The 26,539-nt window shown below is 45.6% G+C and overlaps 3 non-coding genes and 2 pseudogenes across 3 annotated transcripts; all 5 read right to left on the bottom strand.

Moving 5' to 3' along the window:
* Window positions 1-2,519: 2,519 nt before the first annotated feature.
* On the bottom strand, window positions 2,520-2,684 carry LOC120475301 (U1 spliceosomal RNA). The gene has a single exon (XR_005621916.2). It is a non-coding gene; the product is annotated as a U1 spliceosomal RNA (small nuclear RNA).
* Window positions 2,685-3,013: 329 nt separating this feature from the next.
* LOC120475330 (U2 spliceosomal RNA) lies at window positions 3,014-3,198 on the bottom strand. Its single transcript, XR_005621933.2, has one exon. It is a non-coding gene; the product is annotated as a U2 spliceosomal RNA (small nuclear RNA).
* Window positions 3,199-6,634: 3,436 nt separating this feature from the next.
* LOC148995905 (uncharacterized) lies at window positions 6,635-7,959 on the bottom strand (annotated as a pseudogene).
* Window positions 7,960-14,670: 6,711 nt separating this feature from the next.
* LOC120475297 (U1 spliceosomal RNA) lies at window positions 14,671-14,835 on the bottom strand. The gene has a single exon (XR_016147688.1). It is a non-coding gene; the product is annotated as a U1 spliceosomal RNA (small nuclear RNA).
* Window positions 14,836-15,166: 331 nt separating this feature from the next.
* On the bottom strand, window positions 15,167-15,346 carry LOC120475328 (U2 spliceosomal RNA; annotated as a pseudogene).
* Between the last annotated feature and the right edge of the window lie 11,193 nt (window positions 15,347-26,539).

A 26,539-nucleotide genomic window follows, 5' to 3' on the forward strand; every position in this document is an offset into this window, starting at 1 on the left:
AGAAAATTGGGGGAATAACCTATTTAGGTCATCCGAAGAGGATGAATCTGAGAACTGGGTTATTCGCTCTTTTTTCTCTTTTTCCTTTGTTAGAGGGGAGAGTGCAGCCCTCTTTTTCGTCGGCTGGGTTTTATACTTTGAATTAACAAAGACCTCAGAACAGAAAGGTGATGTAATTGAAGAAACACAAGAAAAAGAAGAGGAGGCGAGTAAGTCTCAGATTTCAAACAATTCATTTTGTGTGGGGAGTTGTGTCTCCTCCTCATTGGCCCCTTCCTCCATGATGTCACTTCCTCTCAAATTCAAACCTGTTGGCTCCACCCCCTCATTTTCTCCAGCTGTGTCTGTTACCGGCGCCATTTTGTTTGACTTAAACTTTGTTGGCAAACGACTTTGGGCAATCTCTGTAGAGGTGGTTGGAGTCTCCACAAAGATTGCACCTTCTGCCATTTGGACACTCTTCAAAAGAATGTCCAATTTCTCTGCACTTGTTACAATAAACTTCCTGGCATGCTTCAACAAGGTGACCAAACTCCCCACATCGCCGGCAGAGTTTGGGCATCCCCTGGTAATGAATGTAGCCCCTGTTTTCGCCAAGAACTATCATTTGTGGTATAGGTCTCAGACCTTGGAAGCCCTGGGGGTCTTCCCATTGCTTTATGGGGACTCTCCAGGAGCAATTCCATATACCGTCCTCATCATATACCTTCATAGCCTGGCCCGTTACAGTGCAGTATCTTCCCAGCCATGTACAAATATCTTCTCCATTAACAGTTTCATTGAACGTTCTGACAATAACCACTTTTTGAGTATTGTCAGTTAGTTTCTCAACCTTGAACATGGAGAACTGGGTCTTGTGTAGATTAAATTTATGCCAGAAGTCATTTAACAGTGCTGCGCTTCGGAAACTCACATCAAAACCTTTGTTAAAAGGAAGGGTCAAAATACAATTCAAATCTGCTGGTGTAAATTTTAAAAAGGTTCTGGATCAATTTCCTTGAAAAGTCCAGTCTAGACATGGCTACTAGTTTCCCATCTTTTTCTAAAAAAAGGAAGCGTGCGCTGTGGTGCCTCCGCATGCCGGCACGAGCAGCCGACATGTTGGAGGCACCTACAGCTTAAACAATGTACTCTAAAATACCTATCAGGCAAATAACAATATAAAACAGAACTAAAGAGATAAAAAAAACTCACCTTTAAAGAGTGTCGATAAAACCTTCTCCGCTTAAAAACAAAAGCAACACAGAATTTAGAACAATAAATAGTAAAAAGAAAAAAAGTACAGCTGTGAGCAGTACAAATATACCTCTAAAAGAAGGTGTATGGAAGGTGCTATTGAGAAGCACAACCCAAAACCCACAAAGAGGCGATCGAAACCCGACCGTCTGACAAAGACCGCACTTGATCTTAGCCAAAAGGCCGAGAAGCGATGACGCAGCGACGCCGAGGCGGGGGAGCCTAAGGTCGGAGAGGGTCTAAGGTCGCCGGCAAACAAGCTCAGCTCAGATTGGTTGACACCGAAAATGGATCACAACAGAATGCACAGCACGACACTCTGGAGTGCAACCTGGGATTTGGGATCATCAACATTCCGCCCTAAAAGTGAGTGGGCAGACCAAAGCGTCCGTGGTAGAGACTTGAAACTCTGAGGGATGGTAGGACCGGCCCGGTACTACAACCTCACCAAGGCTCGCCCCGATCGGGCCGAGGTGGCGCTGCAGCGATCAAAAGTACGAAATGGCTCGTAACTCCACGACCGTCGGTCGCAGACCCAAGTGTCTTACTTCACCGGAATCCTTGGCTCGAGCCGAACAAGATGCATGCCTCGGATTGGGTGGTCGCGCTGGCGAGATTTTCGGGTATTTTGGATTTTCTGAAAAACCTACTTTTGCACAATAGTCCTAGGTTTTTTGCCCGATCTGACCCAAACCGGTGCAGAAAGATTCTCTGGAGTCTGACTGCCAACAGGGATCGGGAAAGAGTTGGAATTTCCATCCACGTTGGCGACGGTACGCCAAAACGTTGGGGGTGGGCGAGGCGGGCTTTACTTAAATGGCTATAACTCTCCAACGGAATGAGACAATTGCACCCAACTCGGTACACCTGTGTACGGGCTCAGCCCGTGGTCACGTGAAGAGGAATGCAGCGACTGGCCACTTGGTGGTGCTGTAAACAGAAAAAAACACAACATGGGTGGCTGTATATCACGTACACGTTTCACACGTGCACAATGTTTTCATACCACATGATAGAACTCCTCATTCCAAACAACTTTGCCTCCAGGACAACTGCTGTGAACTAAGTCGTCCGTCAAATATTGGAGATTATTTGAAGAATTAAGGAGAAAAAAGAAAACCCTCCTCACACAGACCGGTCCTAGACTGTTTCGTATCTCTCGAGCAACCACCGCAGTTCAACTCTCTGGACTGCCTCTGGATATTGAAGAAGGGGAGAAAAAAAACAAAACAAAAGAACCTCAAGTGGAGCTTTAACAATCTGCCCTTTTAACCAGTGTTGTCCAGGGGAGAGCGCGAACGCAGTCCCCCACTACCATAAATTATGCAGTCGAGATTCCCACATTTGGGGAATTCGCAGGGGTCAGCACAACCCAGAGTGCAATGGCCGAGCCTCGCCCTGGGTGAACCACCTCCCTGATCATGGTGTCTCCCCTGCCAGGTAAGTATGAATTCCCAGGCCTTCAGTCAGAAGCACCCTGTCCCTCTCCCCAATCCTCACCAGCGGTTTGCCAGTCAAAAAAGGGGCTTTTTTTTTTTTTGCACGCTCCGCATCCGGCTCCATGAGCCATAAATGTACATAATGCGCCGTCCCCCAATAGTGGACGGATCAGATGTTAAACTGACAGAGGAACAGGGGTTCCTTTTTGTCTTGTTTTTACACCACAATTCTACCCAGGCTAGTATAGCACATGATCACCTACAACACCCACTCACACTAGCTCCATTATCACCTTCTGCCACACAAGACCACTACATTTCTTTCATTGAACACTTTAGGAGGGTGCACCGTTCCCAGAAGTACTGCAATACCGGGTCGATGCGTGGAGTGGACGGAGCAAGCCCCTATTCCATCTCCCAGGACCAAAAATCAATTTAATATATGGTGCCCGGGTAGGGCACGTATCAGATATTAAACTGATAAGAACAGATTTTTTTTTTTTATATATATATTCAACGTAGTTTCCATACATTCAACATATATCATCCCATAACATAATTCTCTATACATTCAACATATATCATCCCACTACGTAATTTCCCATACCTTCAACATATCTCCATCCCATTACAATTCAAACAATTTTTTCCACCTTTCTCTAGCAGCATGTTTGCCCCATCTTTGATTATCCCACCTAATCCTTCCCTTTAGTTCAGCCTCCACACCCCGTATTACTCCCTCTGCCGAATTTTTCCCCTTCCCCCTTCTTATACATTTCCTTTCCTCCCACAGTCCTTTCTTTATCAAACTCATTATTAACCAAAGCAAAAAGATATCTTTTCCTTCACCCCTCTTACACCTTATGCCCACCATTACATTCTCACTGGAAACCTTAAAACTACCTGAAATCATTCTTAATAACCTCTCTCCCTTTGTCCATACACTCTGAGCAAAGGCACACTCCCAAAATGCGTGCTTGATAGTCTCTTCCTCAGAACACCCCTCTCTAGGACATCTTCCATCCTTAGCTAACCCGTGCCTGTACAAAATCTCATTTACTGGTAGACGCCTCAAAAAACATAACCAATATATCTGTATATATTTTGGCTGTATATTCGTCCACACCAACTGCGGCACCCCGACCTGGACTACACTGGACACCCTTTCTCTTACCAACCCATACAATTTCCTCTGCTCCAAACAAAACTCCACCTCCTTACTCTCAGGGTATTTATTCATCCACTTAGCGGCATGCTTGTAGTGCCAAGGCTGAACCTCTGCCCTTGGACCGTCGTTGGACCATCTCATTACGTGCCTTGCCTGATAAGAAAAAAACAACTTCAGAAAAAACCATGATGGATGCTTCAATGGCTCCGCTAACTGTGCTAGAATGGAAGACACAAACAAGCTATCAAGTTTTAAAGGTATATGAGGCACATCCCGCCCTCCTTTACTCACAGGGTTGAACATCTCAGACCTCTTCAAATACTCATACCTACCACCCCAAACAAAATTAAACACTAACCTCAATACTACCTTCCTCATACATTCAGGCAAAGGATAAATATAAGCTAAATACTGAAATGCTGGTAAAACATCCATCTTCAATATCAAAACCTTCCCCATCAATGTCAACCTCCGCCCCTTCCATCTAGCTATCCTCAACTGTACTGACGAAATACGTTTCATCCAGTTTAGAGTCGCTGACCCTTCATTCTGAAAATGTATGCCCAAAATTTTAACAGGGCCCTCACATACCTGCAGGCCACCAATTCCATCTCGTCTCTGCTTAAACCTTCCAAAGAACTTAATGGATGACTTTGAAATGTTCAAACTGGCCCCGGACGCTAAAGAAAACTCCCCAAATAAGTCCAAGGCTCTTTCAAGAAACTTATCTGACTGCAGCAGCAACGTAGTGTCATCCGCATACTGTGATAACTTAACCACAGTACCCTTGCTTCCAGGTATCATCAAGCCCTTTATCCTACAGTCTATTCTGATTGCCTCTGCCACCGGCTCCATGTAAAGAACGAAGAGTAGTGGTGAGAGAGGACACCCCTGTCTCACACCCTCCCTTAACTCAAAACCCTTGCCTAACCTCCCATTCACCTGGACCAAACAACTAGCTTCTTTATACAATGTTCTAATCCATCCTATGAAGATATCCCCAAACCCCATCTTCTCCATAACCTTGAACATGAACCATCTATTCACCCTATCAAAGGCTTTAGCTTGATCTAAACTTACCCCCATCAATGGCAGGTCCCTCTCTTCAACCCATGCAATGGCATCCCTAATCAGCTGCAAATTCCATTTAGTACTACGGCCCATTACCCCACATGTCTGATCAACATGCACTACATGAGGTAGTGCCTTCTTCAGCCTGTCTGCCAAAATCTTAGCTATGATCTTGTAATCCACAGTTAGCATTGTAAGCGGCCTATAATTAGTAATATCTGCCCTTTCACCTTTTTTATAAAGAAGGGTCATAACCCCAGTTGTCATTGAGCCTTTTACATTTTTGTTCTCCAACACCTCCCTGACCATCTCCACCAAATAAGGGCCTAATACATTGAAAAACCTGATATAAAACTCAACCGGCAAGCCATCAACCCCTGGTACCTTACCCTTACCCATTCGCTTCAATACTCCCTCTACTTCTTCTATTGTTACAGGGGAGCTCAACTCTTCCTTTACCTCCTCTGGAACTTTTTTTGACAGAAAATTAACAAACATTTCGCTTTTCTCAACAACTATGTCTCTTTCACTAAAAAACTGTTTGTAATGCTCTTCAACATATTCACTCATTCCATCCGTTTTTGTTAAAACCACTCCCTCCTTATCTTTTAACTTTACAATTGCTTGCTTCTCTTTACGATCCCTCACTGATCTAAAAAGGCCTGCAGTGCAACTTTCCCCGTTCTCTCGAGCCTCCTGCCTCCTTTTAAACAAAAACCTTTTAGCATGGTCTTCATAAATCAACCTTATCTGTCTCTTCAGGGAATGAACCATGTCCCAGTCAAAAGTACCCCCAACATTATACTCTTCAAACTTCAATTCTAAATCTCTTTGTAAAGATCCTGCCTGTCTCCAGATCTTCCTCATCCTACCTTTACAGTATTTAATAATCCACTCCTTTGAGCGACTTTTAGCCATTTCCCACCATCCCCCGACATCGCTATACAGGTCCTTCAACCCCTCCAACCCCCTAAAAAAACATACATACTCATCACAAAATTGTTTCTCCTTTAACACCTCTATATTCATCCTCCAGTACCCCTTACCAAACATTAAGTTATTCCCTTTAACTACAAACCAAACCATTTCATGATCAGAAAAAAATACAGGCCTCACTCCACCCCTTTTCAAAACAAAAGTTTTAGAAAAAAAACAATCTAACCTTTTCTCCACCCCCCTAGAGTTCCTCCATGTTGTTACACAAATCTTTGGATTCACCTCTTGACCCCCATCTACTAACCCATGCCCTTTCAGAACCCCTTCTAACACCGTCAGGCTACTGTCTCCTGTATCTTTCAATTGCAAATTAAAATCCCCACCCATTATAATTTGTTTATTAGTGGCAAAAATTGTTAACAAAGGAGCGTTTGAGGAGCGTAAACTGAAGGCAATCTATATTCTCCACCCCTCCACTTCACATCAGCCCCAATCACCCTCCCCGGAAAAACAATGAAACTGTTTGTGACTTCAATCTCTTTATCCCAAAATAAAATCCCCACCCCTGAAGAATAAACCCCTCCCACACTCCATACTGCTCCCCCTCTCCCCCACTCTTTTGTAAATTTCCTAGAATCCTCTAGACTCTTTAAATGAACTTCTTGTAAAAAAACACTGCACACCTGCCATTTCCTAAAAAAGAAAAAACAGCTTTACGCTTCACTGAATCTCTTATACCTCTAACATTAATGGACCCCACAGTCAATTCATCACTGTCGAACATTTATTCGGCCAGTGGAGTGCCTTTAGTCTCTAGTCCCTCCAAACTTGCGGATCCAGTGTCACTGGCTACCAAATCCGCCCAGCGAATAGGAACCTCGTTAAGGCCCACTGCATCCATCTGATCCTCATCATCGCTGCAACTTTCCCCTCTGTCAGCATAAATAAGGGCCTAGCATTGTCCATCTCAAGCCCCTCTTGACTGTCTGTGGACGAGGATTCCTCTGAATAGCTTAACTTTAGCATCTTTCCAGCTCTCGGCCTCTTGCCAGGTCTCTCCTTATCCCTCTCAGCCTTCCTTACCAGCGGACTCTCTTCACCTCTCGATTCCTTTAAGAGGCCTTGTCCCTCCACCTCCATCTCGTTATCCATGTCACTTGGCCGCTGCACCGCGACACTAAAATGTTCTCCATTCAATGCCTCCAAGAAAGCTACCATCACATCTTCCTCAGTCGCATTACCATCTTCTGCCATTTTAGCCCCCTCCTTCTCTTCCTCAACCACCGTCTTCTCCTTTACATGTTGCACCGTAACATCTTGTTGGCCAACCTCCGCCGACTGTCTCTCTGTTTCTTCCACACCCCTTCCTCTGCCATGCTGCCTCCGACCCGCCTTACAGTCCTTCATCAAGTGGTCTAATGAGCCGCAGCTGTGGCAAGTCTTAGGCATGCTGCACTCTTTAGCTGTGTGGCCTAGCTTGGAACACCGCCGACATCTTTCTTCACCACATCTGCCATCATCATGCCCGTACCGCCTACACCTTCTACAGAAATGGGGCTGCCGAGAGTAGAACAGAAAACCTTTATCAGCCCCAATGTTGAAATAAGCAGGAGGGTGCATCAACCCCTCAAAACCACTCTCGTTGGTCTTCAAAAGTACTTGAAATTGTCTTTTCCCAGTCCATAAACCAACACCATCTTTCAAATATCTTGCAGGTGTGAGGACTTCAGCATAATTAGCAAGGAACGTCGTCAATGCTTCATCAGTAACGTATGGATTGAACATGTGTAAAGTGATGACTCTGAAATTGGGTCTGTCAAGGCTTACCACATTGAATTTCCCCATGATACCATCTTTGCCACTCTTCCCAACTTTATCCATCACTTCTTTGTACAATTCCACAGTGGTCAGCGTTACATCAAAACATTTCTCCATTCTGTTGGTTTGCAAGCAGTACACTTCATCCACCTTCAACTTCAACTTGTCCAATAGTATAACGCGTGCAAAAACTTCTCTCTCCATCATCTCCACCGCAGACTCCTTCATTTGAAACCGCAAAGTATTTCTCAGACCCGCCCTTGGGACTGAAGGCGCCGTTGCCCCAGTCATCATCCTTCTCCAAAGATCAAACAGATTTTTCTTTCGAAAAGGTTTTTATTGTCTCAATACATTTTTTTACATCCATTCTTCAGATTGGATTTTTTCCATTTTACTTCTTGTTAAAATTAATCTAGACGGAAATACATGAACAGGGAAAAGGAGTGTGACAATAAAAACTGCAAATAGAGAAACAAAGAAAACTTCTAGAAAACAAAACAAAAACAAAAAAACAAAAAAACAAAACAAAATAAAATTAAAGGGTCACATGATAAAATTGGGCTCTTGGTGAATAAAATGTACAATAAACAATCTCCAGACAAAAATTTTTTTATAAAAAGGATAGGTAAAAGACATAAAAGGATAAATAGATAAATAAGGCAGAATTCTCTCTATGTATAAGAAACAAATGTTATCTACAGGGGTTTAGGGGTTTAAAAAGTTCTTAAAAAGGTTTTAAAAGGTCTCATCCATCCCTCGGAACAGAACCCGAGACCCGACCCGTGGCCCAGAGGAGATCCTCTTTAACCACGGCTCCGCTGCTCCGCCTGGTGTTGAATTCGGGGGGCATCTACGGGCAGTCAGGGCTCGTGGCCGAGGGGACCTTTTTCTTGTGGAGCTCTGGTCCCCACGTCCGAATGGCGACATGCGGTGTACTCCTGCAGCCTGTAGATTGCCAGCTCCTTGATGGCGTGGAGGGACACCTGCATGCGCTTTCCTACCAGCAGGTTTCTGGAGGTCCAAATAGCGTCTTTAATGCAGTTCATGGTGAGCCAGCGTTTGATGTAGTTTTCTGCTGGCTCCTGGCTCACCAATCCTACTGTAGTCCAGTAGTCTGGGACCCCCCCTGCTGGTAGGTACGGGAATTGCAGGGGACCAGCTGTCGCCCACAGGTCCCTCACGGCGCTGCATTCCCAGAGCGCGTGCCTCACAGTCTTGGTCGCGCCACAGCCGGGCTGTGGGCACGTAGAAATCCTGGCCATGCCCCGGGAATGCATCACGGCCCTGACCGGGAGAATCTCATGGGCTGCCATCCATGCCAGGTCCCGATGTCCGTTCCGAAGGGCTGGATGAGACACGTTCTGCCAAACTGTTTTTGCTTCACTTAGACTGAGCCCGTGCACTGGGCTCACTTGCTCTCGTTCCTGTACAATAGAGAGAAGAAGATGATGATTTATCAAGGTTTTAGCATCTTGTTCTTCTAGAAGGAATTTTTCTAAAAACGTCTTTATAAAAACATGTGCTGGAGATAGTTTAAAAGCTACTGGTACTGTATGATCTCTGGGTAAAATTTGCAGGGCTCTTAGATACGAGCCCATCCAAAAGCGACTCATGGCTGTGGTTTTATTTTCTGTGTTTTCGTTTATGGCGTATTTTATGTGGAGTGCAGAGTAGTATGCCCCTAAAAACAAATAAAAGTTTGGTACTCCTTTCCCTCCGTTTTTTGGGGCTTTCTTCATCTCCTCTCTTTTTAGCCTTTCCCATTTTCCTCCCCATAGGAAGCGAAAGATTTCTCGGTCTACAGCTTGAAGGAACCATCTGGGGGGATAAAAAACAGAACACAGCAGTAAAAATAATGGTAAAATCACAGATTTGATTAAAACTTTACCCTCTATTGTGAGTTGTCTCAATCTCCAAAACCCTAATCTTTGTCTTGCTTTGGCCAAAACATTTTGCCAGTTTTCTTTCCCCCTTCCCTCTTTGTCGAACTTAATCCCCAGTACCTTTACGCCTGTCTTTTTAACTTCGAGTTCTGTGTTTTCTATTTCTCTAGGTCCCCATGGTCCGAAAAATTGTACTTGTGTTTTTGATCTATTTAATCTAGCTCCCGACGCCCTCCCGAACCAGTCAGTCAGGTCCATGGTCCTGTGGATTGATAAAATGTCTGTACATAAAAGATTCACGTCGTCCATGTATAAAACTGTCTTAGCTGTCAGTCCCCCGGTCCCTGGTATAGTCAGTCCCCTGATCCATTTATCCTTTCTCAAAGCCTGCGCTAGTGGCTCAATACAAACGGCATATAGGAGAGGAGATAACGGACATCCCTGACGGACACCACAGCAAACATCCACTGTTTTTGTTAGGTGCCCATTTACCAAAATCCTGCTAGTTATCCCCCTATATAGCAGTTCCACCCAAGCTACAAATCTCCCCGGAAAACCCATCTTTTGCAGTACCTGGAATAGGTACTGGTGCGAGACCCGATCAAACGCTTTTTCAAAATCTAAATTTAAAACTGCGAGTCTAATATTTCTGTCTCTCGCAAAACAGATGGTATCTCTCATCAGAATGAGGCTGTCTGTTATCTTTCTCCCAGGGACTGCGCAGGTTTGATCCGGGTGGATCACCTCCCCTAAAATCGAAGACATACGACCCATTAAAATTTTGCTAAATAATTTACAATCCACATTTAAAAGAGTTATAGGTCGCCAGTTTTTTAAGTCAGTCTTTTGATCTTTTTTGTGTAAAAGTGTAACTATCCCAGTCCTGAAGCTTTTTGGTAGTTTGTCCAAGTCCTCAAATTCATTAAAAACAACTAAAAGGTCGTGCGCTAAAATATCCCAAAAGGTCTGATAAAATTCCAGTGGGAGGCCATCCTCGCCCGGTGACTTCCTTTTTTTGAATTGTTTTAAGGATTTTTCCATTTCTATCCTGTTAAAATCTTTTGTCAGGGGTACAATGTCTTTTATTGTGTTGTCAACTAAATCTAAAACTTCGTTTAAAATGTCGTCCTCAATGTCTTTCTCTTCATACAATTCTCCATAAAACTCTTCAACCGCCTTTAAAATGCCTTGTGTGGTTTTTATAAGATTATTTTCTTTGTTTTTTACACTCACCATACCCACACCTCTATTCACTATTTTGCGGAAGAAATAGCTTGTACATTTTTCCCCTTCTTCTAGTTCCTTCTCCCTACTTTGTAAAATTACCCCTTTATTTCTTTTCTCCTCTAGATCCGCCATTGTCTTTTTTACTTGGCGAATATCTTCATTAAAATCAAATCCTTGGTTCAAAAGGTTAAAATACCGCTGTAATCGCTTTTGCAGTCCCACCATGCATCTCCTCTCTTTATCCTTTTTCTTTTTCCCAGCTCGTTTAAAATAAGTCTTAGTCTTTCCCTTCACCATTTCCCACCACTGTGCATGTGAATCATAAAAGTCTTTGAGGGTCTTCCATTGTCTGTACTGCTCCCTGTATTCTTCAACAATGTCTGTGTCTTCCAACAGGGAGCAGTTCAGCCTCCACAGGCCTTTGCCCGTCGTCACACCGGTGGGAAATGAGAGGGTGCAAGAAAGCATAGCATGGTCCGAGAAAAAGACAGGGGTTAATTTAGCATCTACTGGTACAAGCTCTTGTGTAAAAATATAGTCGATACGGGAAGCTTTGGTGCCATCACCACTGAACCAGGTGAGTCCTTGCTCCCCAGGATGCATGGTTCTAAAACAGTCAGTCAATTTAAAATGTTTTATCATCTTCTGCAATAAAATAGATGTTTTATCTAATTTAAAATCTTCACCGCCCCCCCTCCTATCAACTTTACTTAGAATACAATTAAAATCCCCTGCTAAGATAATCGGGGCCCTCCCTAAAAGGTGGGACTGCACATCTTCTAAAAGGTCATTCCTGTCATTTTTGTCTATAAAACCATAAATATTTAGTATATTAAAATCATATCCTAATAAGGACAGATGTATTAACAGAGCTCGCCCATCCCTCACAACTGTGCTCCCCTTCACCATAAGTTGAGGATTTTTAATTAAAACCGCCACTCCGTCTGCTCTATTATGGTTGGAGCCACTCCAAATGGATGTTGAGTGGGGCCACTGCTCTTCCCATTTCCTATAGTGTTCCATAAAGGGTAAAGCACATTCTTGTAAAAGCAAAATATCACAGTTTTGATTTTGTAAAAAGGATAAAATGGTTTTTGCTCTCAGTTGTGACCGCACACTTCTTACATTTAAAGTAGAGAGTGTGAGTGTCATGAGCAGAACAGTTAAAAAAGACAGGCAAGACATTTTAGTAGACACATAAATTCACAGAACACAGATCTCCTTTTTTGAATGTTTTTAGTTAAACAAGCTCTTCCCTTCTTTCTATATATGGAGAATCAGGGGATTGAACCTGTTTCCCCCTTGAGCTGACCTTGGGGGTGGATGTTTGGAGTTCTATTGATAAAAAGGATATTTCATTTGGGGAGCCGAGTGGGAAAAGTCGATTCAAATCCCCGGATGAGGAAGAATCTGAAAATTTTCCCACTCGGTCCCTTTTCCCATTTGTCTCCTCTATGGGAGATTGGGCATTCCTTTTTTTCCTTATCAATTGAACACCTGGGAGATCTTTACTTACCTTATCTTCCTCTGGGTTTTTTCCTCGTTCTTCCTCTGCTCTTTCTTCCTGTTCTTTACTGTTTTGCTTCCCCTCTCCATCATTTCTCTGTTTACTTGTCTCAGTCTCATGGCTAATCAGTGTTTGGTGAAGTTCCATTTCCTCGTTTTCATCTGCTCCACTTGTGTAATTTGGCGGGAAGATTGGATTTTGCTCTGCCCCTTCTCTCCTTAGGCCCGCCCCCTCATTTTCTCTGTCACCTGTCCCTTCTCCACCACTCACAAGATTTGGCGGGAGATTTGAATTTTTTCTCTCCGCCCCCTCATTATCTTTTGGTTTGGTTTCCAATTTCTCTACACTTGTTACAAAATACTTTCTGGCATGCTTCAACAAGATGTCCAAACTCCCCACACCGCCGGCAGAGTTTGGGCATTCCTTGGTAATGAATGTAGCCCGTGTTTTCGCCAAGGACTATCATTTGAGGTAGATGTCTCAGACCTTGGAAGCTCTGGGGGTCTTCCCATTGTTTAATTGGGACCCTCCAGGAACAATTCCAAATGCCGTCTTCGTCATAAACCTTCATAGCCTGGCCCCTCACAGTGCAAAATCTACCCAGCCATGTGCAAATATCTTCTCCATTTACAGTCTCATTGAACATCTTCACAACAACCACTTTTTGCGTATTATCAGTTAGTTTCTCAACTTTGAACATGGAGAACTGGGTCTTATGTGTGTCAAAGCGTTGCCAGAAGTCATTTAACAGTGCAGCGTTCTTAAAACTCACATCAAAGCCTTTGTTAAAAGGCAGGGTCAGAATACAATTCAGATCAACCGGGGTAAACTCTAAACATTTCTGCATCAATTTCCTAGAAAAGTCTAATCTAGACATTTCCACCAGCTTTCCTTCTTTTTCTAAAAAACTAAAACGCACACTGTGGTGCCTCCGCATGCCGGCACGGGCAGCCGACATGTTGGAGGCACCCACAGTTTTAAAAGATACTTAAAATCTATTCAAAATCAGTAAAACTTTAAAACAGCAAAAAAATATTAAAAGACTTACCTTAAGACAGGTTCTCTCAATAGAAAAACCTACTCCTTAAAACAGAAACAACACAATAAAGGACAAATAAATAGTAAAAAAAAAAATACAGCCGTGAGCCGTACAATATACCTCTCTGAAGATATAGGAAACTGCTATTGAAAGCACAACCCAAACTCTTACAAAGAGGCGATCGCAACACTGCCGATTGACAAGACACTTGATCTTAGCCAAAAGGCCGAGAAGCGATGACGCAGCGACGCCGAGGCGGGGAAGCCGGCAAAGGCCACGCCCACCTGGGCCGCGGCGAGAGGGTCTAAGGTCGCCGGCAAACAAGCTCAGCTCAGATTGGTTGACACCGAAAATGGATCACAACAGAGTGCACAGCACGACACTCTGGAGTGCAACCTGGGATTTGGGATCATCAACATTCCGCCCTAAAAGTGAGCGGGCAGACCAAAGCGTCCGTGGTAGAGACTTGAAACTCTGAGGGATGGTAGGACCGGCCCGGTACTACAACCTCACCAAGGCTCGCCCGATCGGCCCCAAGGTGGCGCTGCAGCGATCAAAAGTACGAAATGGCTCGTAACTCCTTGACCGTCGGTCGCAGACCCAAGTGTCTTACATCACCGGAATCCTTGGCTCGAGCCGAACAAGATGCACGCCTCGGATTGGGGGTCGCGCTGGCGAGATTTTCGGGTATTTTGGATTTTCTGAAAAACCTACTTTTGCACACTAGTCCTAGGTTTTTTGCCCGATCTGACCCAAACCGGTGCAGAAAGATTCTCTGGAGTCTGACTGCCAACAGGGATCGGGAAACAGTTGGAATTTCCATCCACGTTGGCGACGGTACGCCAAAATGTTGGGGGTGGGAGAGGCGGGCTTTACTTAAATGGCTGTAACTCTCCAACGGAATGAGACAATTGCACCCAACTCGGTACACCTGTGTACGGGCTCAGCCCGTGGTCACGTGAAGAGGAATGCGGCGACTGGCCACTTGGTGGCGCTGTAAACAGAAAAAAACACAACATGGGTGGCTGTATATCACGTGACGTTTCACACGTGCACAATGTTTTCATACCACATGATAGAACTCCTCATTCCGAACAACTTTTCCTCCAGGACAACTGCTGTGAACTAAGTCGTCCTTCAAATATTGGAGATTATTTGAAGAATTAAGGAGAAAAAAGAAAACCCTCCTCACACAGACCGGTCCTAGACTGTTTCGTATCTCTCGAGCAACCACCGCAGTTCAACTCTCTGGACTGCCTCTGGATATTGAAGAAGTGCAGAAAAAAAATAAAACAAAAGAACCTCAAGTGGAGCTTTAACAATCTGCCCTTTTAACCAGTGTTGTCCAGGGGAGAGCGCGAACGCAGTCCCCCACTACCATACATTATGCAGTCGAGATTCCCACATTTGGGGAATTCGCAGGGGTCAGCACAACCCAGAGTGCAATGGCCGAGCCTCGCCCTGGGTGAACCACCTTCCTGATCATGGTGTCTCCCCTGCCAGGTAAGTATGAATTCCCAGGCCTTCAGTCAGAAGCACCCTGTCCCTCTCCCCAATCCTCACCAGCGGTTTGCCAGTCAAAAAAGGGGCTTTTTTTTTTTTTTTGCACGCTCCGCATCCTGCTCCATGAGCCATAGATGTACATAATGCGCCGTCCCCGAATAGTCGACGGATCAGATGTTAAACTGACAGAGGAACAGGGGTTCCTTTTTGTCTTGTTTTTACACCACAATTCTACCCAGGCTAGTATAGCACATGATCACCTACAACACCCACTCACACTAGCTCCATTATCACCTTCTGCCACACAAGACCACTACATTTCTTTCATTGAACACTTTAGGAGGGTGCACCGTTCCCAGAAGTACTGCAATACCGGGTCGATGCGTGGAGTGGACGGAGCAAGCCCCTATTCCATCTCCCAGGACCAAAAATCAATTTAATATATGGTGCCCGGGTAGGGCACGTATCAGATATTAAACTGATAAGAACAGATTTTTCTTTCACGGGAAAAACAGGGGGCCGGTCCTGGCCCACAGGTCCCGCGCAGCACCGCACCCCCAGAGCAGATGGCAGACGGTCTCCGGGGAACCACATCCGGACCGTGGGCAGGTGGAGCTTTTGGCCATGCCTCTGGAGTGCATAACCGCCCTGACCGGGAGGATCTCATGGGCCACCATCCACGACAAGTCCTTAAGCCTGTTCTGGAGAGCCGGGTGGGCTGCGTTCCTCCAAACGTCTTTGGCCTCACCTAGTGTGAGGCCTGGAACCGGACACACCGATTCCCGATCCTGCACAAGAGAGATGAGAGACTTATGATTTGTTAAAACGTTGACATCCTGATTCTCTAAATCGTGTCTTTTTAAAAAGGTTTTAATAAAACAATATTCTTGTGGAAGGTTAAAAGACACTGGGACAGTCAGGTCGACAGGTAAAACTTTCAAATTACGCAGATATGACCCCATCCAAAATCTGACCATTGTTGCAGTTTTGTTTTCTCTGGAGGGGTTTATTGCATATTTAAAATGCAGTGCTGTGAATCTACTTGCTAAAAACAGATAGGGGTCGGGGAGGCCTTTCCCTCCATTCTCTTTCCTCTTCTTCACCACTTCTCTTTTGAGGCGCTCCCACTTTGACCCCCAGAAGAAATAAAACACTGCCCTCTCGACTGTCAGGAGGAAGAACCTTGGTGGCCTAAAAACAGAGCAAAGCAATAAAAACAACGGTAAGATCACAGCTTTATAAATTAAAATTTTTCCTTCCATTGTCAGTGTCCGTAGTCTCCAAAAGCCCAGTCGTTGTCTAACTTTCCCTACCATTTCTGTCCAATTTCCTTGTCCGCCCCCCTCTTTGTCAAACTTTACTCCTAAAATCCTAATGTCAGTTTCCTTAAAATTCACGTCTAGTCCTGTCGCGTCTATGTCACCCCATGGTCCAAAAAGCTGGGCCTCGGACTTATTTCTATTGAGTTTTGCTCCAGAGGCTCGCCTGTACTGGTCAGTCAGGTCAAGTGCTCTCTGTACTGATAAAAGGTCAGTTGTTAAAATTGTCACATCGTCCATGTATAAAACACATTTTAAGTCCGTCAGTCCTTTTGTACCTGGAATTTTCAGTCCTTTGATCCATTGGTCCCTTCTCAAGAGTTGTGCCAGTGGTTCGATGCAAACCACATACAAGAGCGGAGATAACGGACACCCTTGACGGACGCCGCTGCATACAGTTACTGCTTTTGTCAAGTGCCCATTTACAAGAATTCTGCTGGTTATGTCTTTATACAGCATCCCCACCCACTTTAGAACCCTCCCTGGCAGCCCCAATTTTTCCAGTACCTGAAACAGGTATTGGTGCGAGACTCTGTCAAATGCTTTCTCAAAGTCTAAATTTAGAACTATAAGCCGATTGTTTCTGTCTCTCGCAAAACAGATTGCGTCCCTTATCAAAATCAGGCTGTCCGTGATCTTCCTCCCTGGCACAGCGCACGCTTGATCCGGGTGGATCACGTCCTCTAAGATTTTTGACATACGACTAGCTAAAAGTTTACTAAAAATTTTACAGTCAACATTTAAAAGTGTCATGAAACTGCACAAGGAACAAGGACAGAGGTGATCCAAACGCAGGCTTTATTAAAGAGGAGAATCCAGAGACAGGTACAAGGAAACAGGCAGGGGTCAAAACCAGGTAAGCAGTCCAGATCAGTAATCAAACAATTCAGGGATTAGGCAAACGGGAAGACCAGAAACAGGCAGAGAGTCCAGGAACCGTGAAACTAGGAAATATCAAAGAAACTAAGAAATACTAGAAACACACGCAGCAGTCAGACACTATACACAAACAATACTGAGCCCCGAACAAAGGGGAAACTCGGGCTTAAGACAGGTGAACTAAACAAGATGATAAAACACAGGTGCATGAAATAAACCATAATCAGTCCAGGGTAAAACATGAATGAAACAATAAACAAGGAAGGAGTGCCCCCCAGAGGCTCAAGCGGGCACTCCAGCCGCAGATCATCACATAACCCCCCCTCTAAGGAGCGGCTTCCAGACGCTCCTAGAACAATCCAGGCGGGGGGCAGAGTGAAGGTGATCCCGGGGGAGGGACGGAGGGCCAGGCCCGTGCAGGGGAACGGGACCCGGACACAGGCAAGGCGGGCCTGGGCCGTGGAGCGTGGGTGACCAGGTTGGAGCAGGACGTGATGGCGGCCAGGGCGGAGCAGGGCGTGATGGCGGCCAGGGCGGAGCAGGGCGTGATGGCGGCCAGGGCGGAGCAGGGCGTGATGGCGGCCAGGGCGGAGCAGGGCGTGTTGGCGGCCAGGGCGGAGCAGGGCGTGATGACGGCCAGGGCGGAGCAGGGCGTGATGACGGCCAGGGCGGAGCAGGGCGTGATGGCGACCAGGGCGGAGCAGGCTCAGGCAGAGATGAGGGCGGAGCAGACTCAGGTGCGGTCCATGTCAGTGCCGCCTCCATGGCCCCCACAGAGTACCTACTGCCCCCCCCCAAAAAATACTTGGGAAAATTCCCGGGAGGAACCTCTGGGTGGTGAACGGGTACAGGAAAGGCCTCCCGGAGCTTGAAGGGTGCAGGCAGAGCGAGGCGCAGAGGCGGGGCCGGCAGAGCGAGGCGCAGAGGCGGGGCCGGCAGGGCGAGGCGCAGAGGCGGGGCCGGCAGGGCGAGGCGCAGAGGCGGGGCCGGCAGGGCGAGGCGCAGAGGCGGGGCCGGCAGGGCAAGGCGCAGAGGTGGGGCCGGCAGAGCGAGGAGTCTGGGCACGCTCACCGGGGCCTGGCGAACCAAACGAGTCCTCCTTCTCCTCCTGCGGCGGCGCGTCACAGGGCTAGACACACTCGCTGGGCTGGACAACTCACTCACTTGAACTGGAGATGCAGCGCTCACTTGAAGAGGAGATGCAGCGCTCACTTGAAGAGAAGATTCAGCGCTCACTTGAAGAGGAGATTCATCGCTCACTTGAAGAGGAGATTCAGCGCTCACTTGAAGAGGAGATTCAGCGCTCACTTGAAGAGGAGATTCAGCGCTCACTTGAAGAGGAGATTCAGCGCTCACTTGAAGAGGAGATTCCCTCACTTGACTCGATTTGGACCTGGACACACTTGACTCACTTGATTTGGACCAGGACACACTTGACTCACTTGATTTGGACCAGGACACACTTGACTCACTTGATTTGGACCTGGACACACTTGATTCACTTGACTTGGACCTGGACACACTTGACTCACTTGACTCGGCCGTTGACTCACTTGACTCGGCCGTTGACTCACTTGACTCGGCCGTTGACTCACTTGACTCGGCCGTTGACTCACTTGACTCGTTCGGCCCGGCACTTGACTCGGCTGGCACGCGCTCAGTGGAAAACTCTTGAGGCAGGAATGCAACGGAGCTCACGTGAAGTGTTAGAACAACAGGATTCACATGTCGCGTGGATTCGGGGGACTCATCACCAAGTGCTGGTTCAACTGGGCTTTTATGTAGCGCAAACTCGGCGGAGCAAGTGTGAAACGCTGGTTCACCGGGAGACTCTAGATGCGTGGATTCAGTGGGTACCTTGTAAAATGCCGAATCGTCGGGTCCTCTGTGAAGCAAAAGTTCCAAAAAATCCACAGTAAAAAGCGAACCGCTCATGGAAAGGGCCAGATCCATATATTGGGAAAGAGTCCAGCTTGGACTCGGAAACGGTATATCAGAACCGAGCGGTTCAGACAGTCCTCCCCGAAAGAATATCATTAAACAAAAATCATCCAAGTAGGACTGATGAGAGAGCTTCAAAAAATCCATCACAAAAACCTTGAGAGGACGTTCTCCTTGGCGGAGGCATACGATCTGTGCTGTGGGATCCATTGCGAGGTCCGTGTTCTTCTCAGCCGCTGGATCAGTAGTGGCTCAGTATTCTGTCATGAAACTGCACAAGGAACAAGGACAGAGGTGATCCAAACGCAGGCTTTATTAAAGAGGAGAATCCAGAGACAGGTACAAGGAAACAGGCAGGGGTCAAAACCAGGTAAGCAGTCCAGATCAGTAATCAAACAATTCAGGGATTAGGCAAACGGGAAGACCAGAAACAGGCAGAGAGTCCAGGAACCGTGAAACTAGGAAATATCAAGGAAACTAAGAAATACTAGAAACACATGCAGCAGTCAGACACTATACACAAACAATACTGAGCCCCAAACAAAGGGGAAACTCGGGCTTAAGACGGGTGAACTAAACAAGATGATAAAACACAGGTGCATGAAATAAACCATAATCAGTCCAGGGTAAAACATGAATGAAACAATAAACAAGGAAGGAGTGCCCCCCAGAGGCTCAAGCGGGCACTCCAGCCGCAGATCATCACAAAAAGGGTGATTGGTCTCCAATTTTTTAAGTCTGCTTTGTCTCCTTTCTTGTGTAGAAGTGATACTATCCCTGATCTAAAACTGTCGGGTAATATGTCCAGTCTGTCAAACTCTTTAAAAACGGTCAATAGATTGTGTGCTAAAATGTCCCAGAATGTTTCATAAAATTCCAGGGGAAGTCCATCCATTTCTGGGGACTTCCCCTTTTTAAAACCCTTTCTACATTCTGTCAACTCGAGAACCGTAAAATCCTGTGTTAAAAAGGCACACTCCTTATTAATTTTTGTTTCTAAGAGAGTTAGTATTTCTTTTACTGCATCCTCTTCCACTATTTTTTCATTGTATAATTCTGAGAAGAAATGTTCCACTTGCTTTAAAATTCCCTCTGTATTTTTCACTTCTTCCCCACCTGTTTTTAATCTTGTTATTCCCCCACCTTTTGTTATAATCTTTTTAAAAAAATAGCGTGTACATTTTTCACCTTCTTCCAACTCTTGTTCTTTACTTCTAAGTATTACTCCTTTACTTTTTTCTTGTTCATAAGCAGACATTACTCTTTTAATTTCATTTATTTCTTTACTAAAATCAAGACCATTGTTTAAAAGATTAAAATATCGTTGTAACCTCTTTTGCAGCCCCACCATGCACCTCTTTTCCTTTTTTCTCTTCTCTTTTCCCTTCTTTCTAAAAAACGTCCGAGTCCTACCCTTCACCATTTCCCACCACAGTGCTCGTGAATCAAAGAAGTCTTGGAGAGTCTGCCATTGGCTAAACTGCTCCCTGTATTCTCTGACTATCTCTTCATCTTGCAACAGGGAGCAGTTTAGTTTCCAAATCCCTCTGCCTACTGTCACGTCCGTGGTTAGTGCAAGGGTGCAGGATAGCATTGCGTGATCAGAAAAGTAAACGGGAGTCAATCTAGCATCAGTTGGTGGGCATTCACATGTAAAAACATAGTCAATACGAGAGGCTTTGGTGCCATCACCACTGATCCAGGTGAAGCCCTCCTCTCTTGGATGCAGACTTTTAAAACAGTCAACTAGTTTAAAATCTCTGACTAAGCTTTGCAGTAAAACTGATGTTTTGTCCACTCTAAAATCATCCCCGTTCTTTTCCTATCTGCTCTAGTTAAAACACAGTTAAAATCCCCTGCTACTACAAGGGGAGCCCTCCCCAGCATGTGGGGCTGCAAGTCCTCTAAAAGCTCATACTAGAGTTGAGCCGGATACTCGGCTGAAACGAGTATCCGGTACGGATAAAGCACTTTTGTCGAGTACAAATATTATACGAGTAATACGAGTCAATATCTGTGCTCGGATAAAAAAAAAAAGGAAAGTAATGTTGAAATTAGGGCTGAGCGATATATCAATATAAAGAATATATATATATATATATATATATTAAATGTGATATGTAATTAGAGTTTGCGCTGCACGCCTTGCTCCAAGCAAGCTGCTGAGTGCTGACCCAGAGCTCTCTGCACTGCTCCCCGCGCCCCAGCCACTCCTTTTCCACTTTGCGTGCTTGATTAAAGCATGTTATGTTATAACATGAAATAAAGTCTTTCACCTCAGCAAAACGGACTTTGTCCTGTCAGCCGTTATACTGTAGCGTTAGTCGTAGCGCACACTCAATTGCACGCGCAAATGCGGTGGCGCGCGCTGGATCGCCTCACTGTATATAAAGTGCAAAAGAAACTACGAGCATGCAACACCGTTATGTTGTAAATAACACGAAATAAAAACAAAGCAGGTATGATTTTAATTCTATTCACCAGGAGCAGTTTCAATGTTTCATTAACAGTATTGTGTATTCACCAAGGTAACTGTCATGTCTATATTAACCCCTTAATGCCCCTATTTTTCTTTGTGTTATTTTTTATATTTTTTAAATGAATGTAATGGCTCATACCAACGTTGTATTAACAAAATAAATAAACCAATTAATAAATCACAATTACAATTCCAAGGGAATAATCTGCAATTAAGATTTTTGTCATAATCATGCAGCCCTAAGGTGAAGAAACCTGTTTATTATTTATTTATTTGATTTAGCAAATGTTCAAGTTTCAATAAAACTACTTGTGACATGTCATATTTGGCTTTGACCTGAACGTTTGCTCTCACTTTGCAGAAAAAATATTGGGATATATTTTGTATATTGAAATTCAGCCTAAATATATCGGGATATGACTATTGGTCCATATCACCCAGCCGTAGTTGAGATGAAAACTCTTGTTCGTTACATTTTACTTCATATTTGCAACCACATGTGTTGTATTCATTGTTGCAAAACTTCTTCTGTAGTTCGTTTGTTATCGTGATCAAAACCATTGATCTGAAGCTCAATGCTGATGCTGTCATGTAAATAGTTTTCTTATCAGCAATAAATATAACAATTTCTGATCAACCCATATCAATTGCATGCTTAAAATAACATACCGGTTAAAGCCCCGCCCATTTCAAGACTACCCGACCCACTTCCGGGTTTAGGCCCCGCCCAGTCCGAGTACAGATACAGATACAGATAATTCATATGGTTATACAGATACAGATACAGATAATGCTGTACTCGCTCATCCCTAGCTCATACCTTTCATTTATTTCCGTAAAACCATATACATTGCACACTTTAAAATCCCTCCCTAAAAAGGTCATGTTTGCTAAAAGTGCCCGTCTGTCCCTCACCACTGTGCTGCCCTTTACCAAGATATTGGGATTTTTAATCAGTATAGCGACTCCATCGTTTCGATTAAAATTTGACCCACTCCATATTGAGGGTCCAGAGGTCCACATCTCTTCCCATTTCCTGTACTGAGTTAAAAAAGGCAAAGCACACTCTTGTAATAAAAACATATCTGAATTACATGATTTTAGAAAGGTAAAAATGCTCTGTGCTCGAGACGTGGACCTCACACTTCTCACATTGATAGTCGAGATTGTGAGGGCCATGAGCAGTATTAAATAGAAAGGCATGGAGCTTAAAACATACATTTTTAAAAGGTTACAATTTTAAACAAATAAAATCATAGAATTCCCTGTGCCTCCTGCCTCTCCCCTCTCTCATGGGGACTGGGTTCAGGGGGGCAAGAGTTTGACACCTCCAGATCCACAGAGCTGAACTCTTGTGACCCTTTCGGTGTCAATGTTCTCAGCTTGAAATGCAGAAAGGAAACTTCATTGGGGGATTCTGAGGGCCACACGCGGTCCAGAACTTCCGGGGAGGAACTATCTGGCCAAAGTGTGGCCCTCTGCCTTTTCTCCACTGTTATACACAGAGGAGATCCCGCAGTTCTCTTCTGCACTTGAGCATTTGGGAGTGAAGATTCAACTTCACTCCCACTGGAGTGCATACTCACCTCCGAGACGGTATTGAGGGAGGAAACCGTTTCGTCCTCTCCATTTTCTATTTCTTTGCCTTTGTCTAGCCTGGGAGTGGTTTCCTCCCCCTGTTCCGTTTCCATTTGTGGCTCCACCCCTGTGGCCGCCCCACTTCCTCTTTCCTGACCAATCCCTGAGGCTGGCTGGGAATTTGAAATTCCCGCCAAAACCTCAGGGATCACCTCCTCCTTCCTTTGTTCTTCCCTTTGATCTGTTTGTGGGGCGGCCATTTTGTTGCTTTTAAGTTTGTTGGCAAAACTTTTCGGGCAATCTCTGTAGAGATGGGATGACTCTCCACAAAGATTGCACTTTCTGCCATTGTGGCACTCTTCAAAGGTGTGCCCAATCTCTCTACACGTTCTGCAAATTATTTCCTGACATGCCTCGGCGAGATGTCCAAGTTTGCCACACTTACAACATAGCTTGGGCATCCCTTGGTAGTGAATGTAGCCTCTATTCTCCCCCAACACAATCATTGATGGTATTTGACCTAGGCCATGGTAGCTGTTGGGATCTGCCCATTGTTGTATGGGCACTCTCCACGCACAGCTCCAGATACCGTCTTCGTCTAAAACCTTGACTGGTTGTCCGCGAATAGAGCAATATCTTGCCAACCACACAACAATGTCCTCTCCACTCACAGTTTCATTAAACATCCTGACAATCACAACTTTCAGTGAATTATCAGTCAGCTTTTCCACTGTGAACATGGAGAAATTGGCTTTGCATGTTTCAAACCGAGACCAGAAAGTATTCAGCAGATTAGCGGATGCAAAACTTACATCAAAACCCCGATTTTGGGGCAGAGTCAACAAACAGTTTATATCCATTGCTTTAAAACCTAGAGTCTGTTGGATGTACTTCCGTGAAAAATCCAATCTAGAACAAGTCAGGAGAGTACCATCCTCTTTTGGCTTGAAATTAAAACGCACGCTGTGGTGCCTCCTCACGCCGGCACGAGCAGCCGACATGTTGGAGGCACCACCAGCCCGCTGCGGCTAAAATTCAAACAATAAATATACAATAATAAATAAATTAAAACCTGCTTACCTTAAAAACCAGAGGATTCCTCGCAAAACGAGTCGTCAATAAAAAGCCGCTTGTCACTATACCTCCTGAAGGGTGTATGTCCCGTGTGACAAGCAACACACGAGACCAAGTCCCACAAGAGGCGATCGCAGTCTCAACCGTCTGACAAGATACTTGATCTTAGCCAAAAGACCGAGAAGCGATGACGCAGCGACGCCGAGGCGGGGGAGCCGGCAAAGGCCACGCCCACCTGGGCCGCGGCGAGAGGGTCTAAGGTCGCCGGCAAACAAGCTCAGTTCAGATTGGTTGACACCGAAAATGGATCACAACAGAGTGCACAGCACGACACTCTGGAGTGCAACCTGGGATTTTGGATCATCAACATTCCGCCCTAAAAGTGAGCGGGCAGACCAAAGCGTCCGTGGTAGAGACTTGAAACTCTGAGGGATGGTGGGACCGGCCCGGTACTACAACCTCACCAAGGCTCGCCCAGATCGGCCCCAAGGTGGCGCTGCAGGGATCAAAAGTACGAAATGGCTCGTAACTCCTCGACCATCGGTCGCAGACCCAAGTGTCTTACATCACCGGAATCCTTGGCTCAAGCGGAACAAGATGCATGCCTCGGATTGGGTGGTCGCGCTGGTGCGAGATGTCCAAGTTTGCCACACTTACAACATAGCTTGGGCATCCCTTGGTAGTGAATGTAGCCTCTATTCTCCCCCAACACAATCATTGATGGTATTTGACCTAGGCCATGGTAGCTGTTGGGATCTGCCCATTGTTGTATGGGCACTCTCCACGCACAGCTCCAGATACCGTCTTCGTCTAAAACCTTGACTGGTTGTCCGCGAATAGAGCAATATCTTGCCAACCAATATCTCGGCCCCAAGGTGGCGCTGCAGGGATCAAAAGTACGAAATGGCTCGTAACTCCTCGACCATCGGTCGCAGACCCAAGTGTCTTACATCACCGGAATCCTTGGCTCAAGCGGAACAAGATGCATGCCTCGGATTGGGTGGTCGCGCTGGTGCGAGATGTCCAAGTTTGCCACACTTACAACATAGCTTGGGCATCCCTTGGTAGTGAATGTAGCCTCTATTCTCCCCCAACACAATCATTGATGGTATTTGACCTAGGCCATGGTAGCTGTTGGGATCTGCCCATTGTTGTATGGGCACTCTCCACGCACAGCTCCAGATACCGTCTTCGTCTAAAACCTTGACTGGTTGTCCGCGAATAGAGCAATATCTTGCCAACCAATATCTCGGCCCCAAGGTGGCGCTGCAGGGATCAAAAGTACGAAATGGCTCGTAACTCCTCGACCATCGGTCGCAGACCCAAGTGTCTTACATCACCGGAATCCTTGGCTCAAGCGGAACAAGATGCATGCCTCGGATTGGGTGGTCGCGCTGGTGCGAGATGTCCAAGTTTGCCACACTTACAACATAGCTTGGGCATCCCTTGGTAGTGAATGTAGCCTCTATTCTCCCCCAACACAATCATTGATGGTATTTGACCTAGGCCATGGTAGCTGTTGGGATCTGCCCATTGTTGTATGGGCACTCTCCACGCACAGCTCCAGATACCGTCTTCGTCTAAAACCTTGACTGGTTGTCCGCGAATAGAGCAATATCTTGCCAACCAATATCTCGGCCCCAAGGTGGCGCTGCAGGGATCAAAAGTACGAAATGGCTCGTAACTCCTCGACCATCGGTCGCAGACCCAAGTGTCTTACATCACCGGAATCCTTGGCTCAAGCGGAACAAGATGCATGCCTCGGATTGGGTGGTCGCGCTGGTGCGAGATGTCCAAGTTTGCCACACTTACAACATAGCTTGGGCATCCCTTGGTAGTGAATGTAGCCTCTATTCTCCCCCAACACAATCATTGATGGTATTTGACCTAGGCCATGGTAGCTGTTGGGATCTGCCCATTGTTGTATGGGCACTCTCCCAGCTGTGTCTGTGTCTTTTCCCTGTTAAGTTTTGCTCCCGATGCTTTCCCAAACCAGTCTGTCAAGTCCATAGTCCTCTGGATTGATAAAACGTGCATAAAAGATTGACATCGTCCATGTATAAAACAGTCTTTGCCGTCAGTCCTCCAGTCCCGGGTATAGTCAATCCATTGATCCATCTATCCCTTCTCAAAACCTGTGCTAGGGGTTCAATGCAAGCCACATACAGGAGAGGAGATAATGGACAACCCTGACGGACACCGCTGCGTATGTCTATCGCTTTTGAAAGATTCCCATTAACTAGGATTTTGCTGGTTATGTCTTTATACAGCAGTCCCACCCAAGCTAAGAATCTCCTAGGAAGCCCCATTTTTTCCAAAACTTGAAATAAGTAATGGTGCGAGACTCGGTCGAATGCTTTTTCAAAGTCTAAATTTAAAACTATCAGCTGAATATTTTTGTCTCTCGCATAACAGATGGCATCTCTTATCAGAATAAGGCTG

The sequence above is a fragment of the Pimephales promelas genome, chromosome 2 (assembly GCF_988280905.1).
Source record: "Pimephales promelas chromosome 2, fPimPro1.hap1.1, whole genome shotgun sequence".
NCBI classification, from domain to species: Eukaryota; Metazoa; Chordata; class Actinopteri; order Cypriniformes; family Leuciscidae; genus Pimephales; species Pimephales promelas.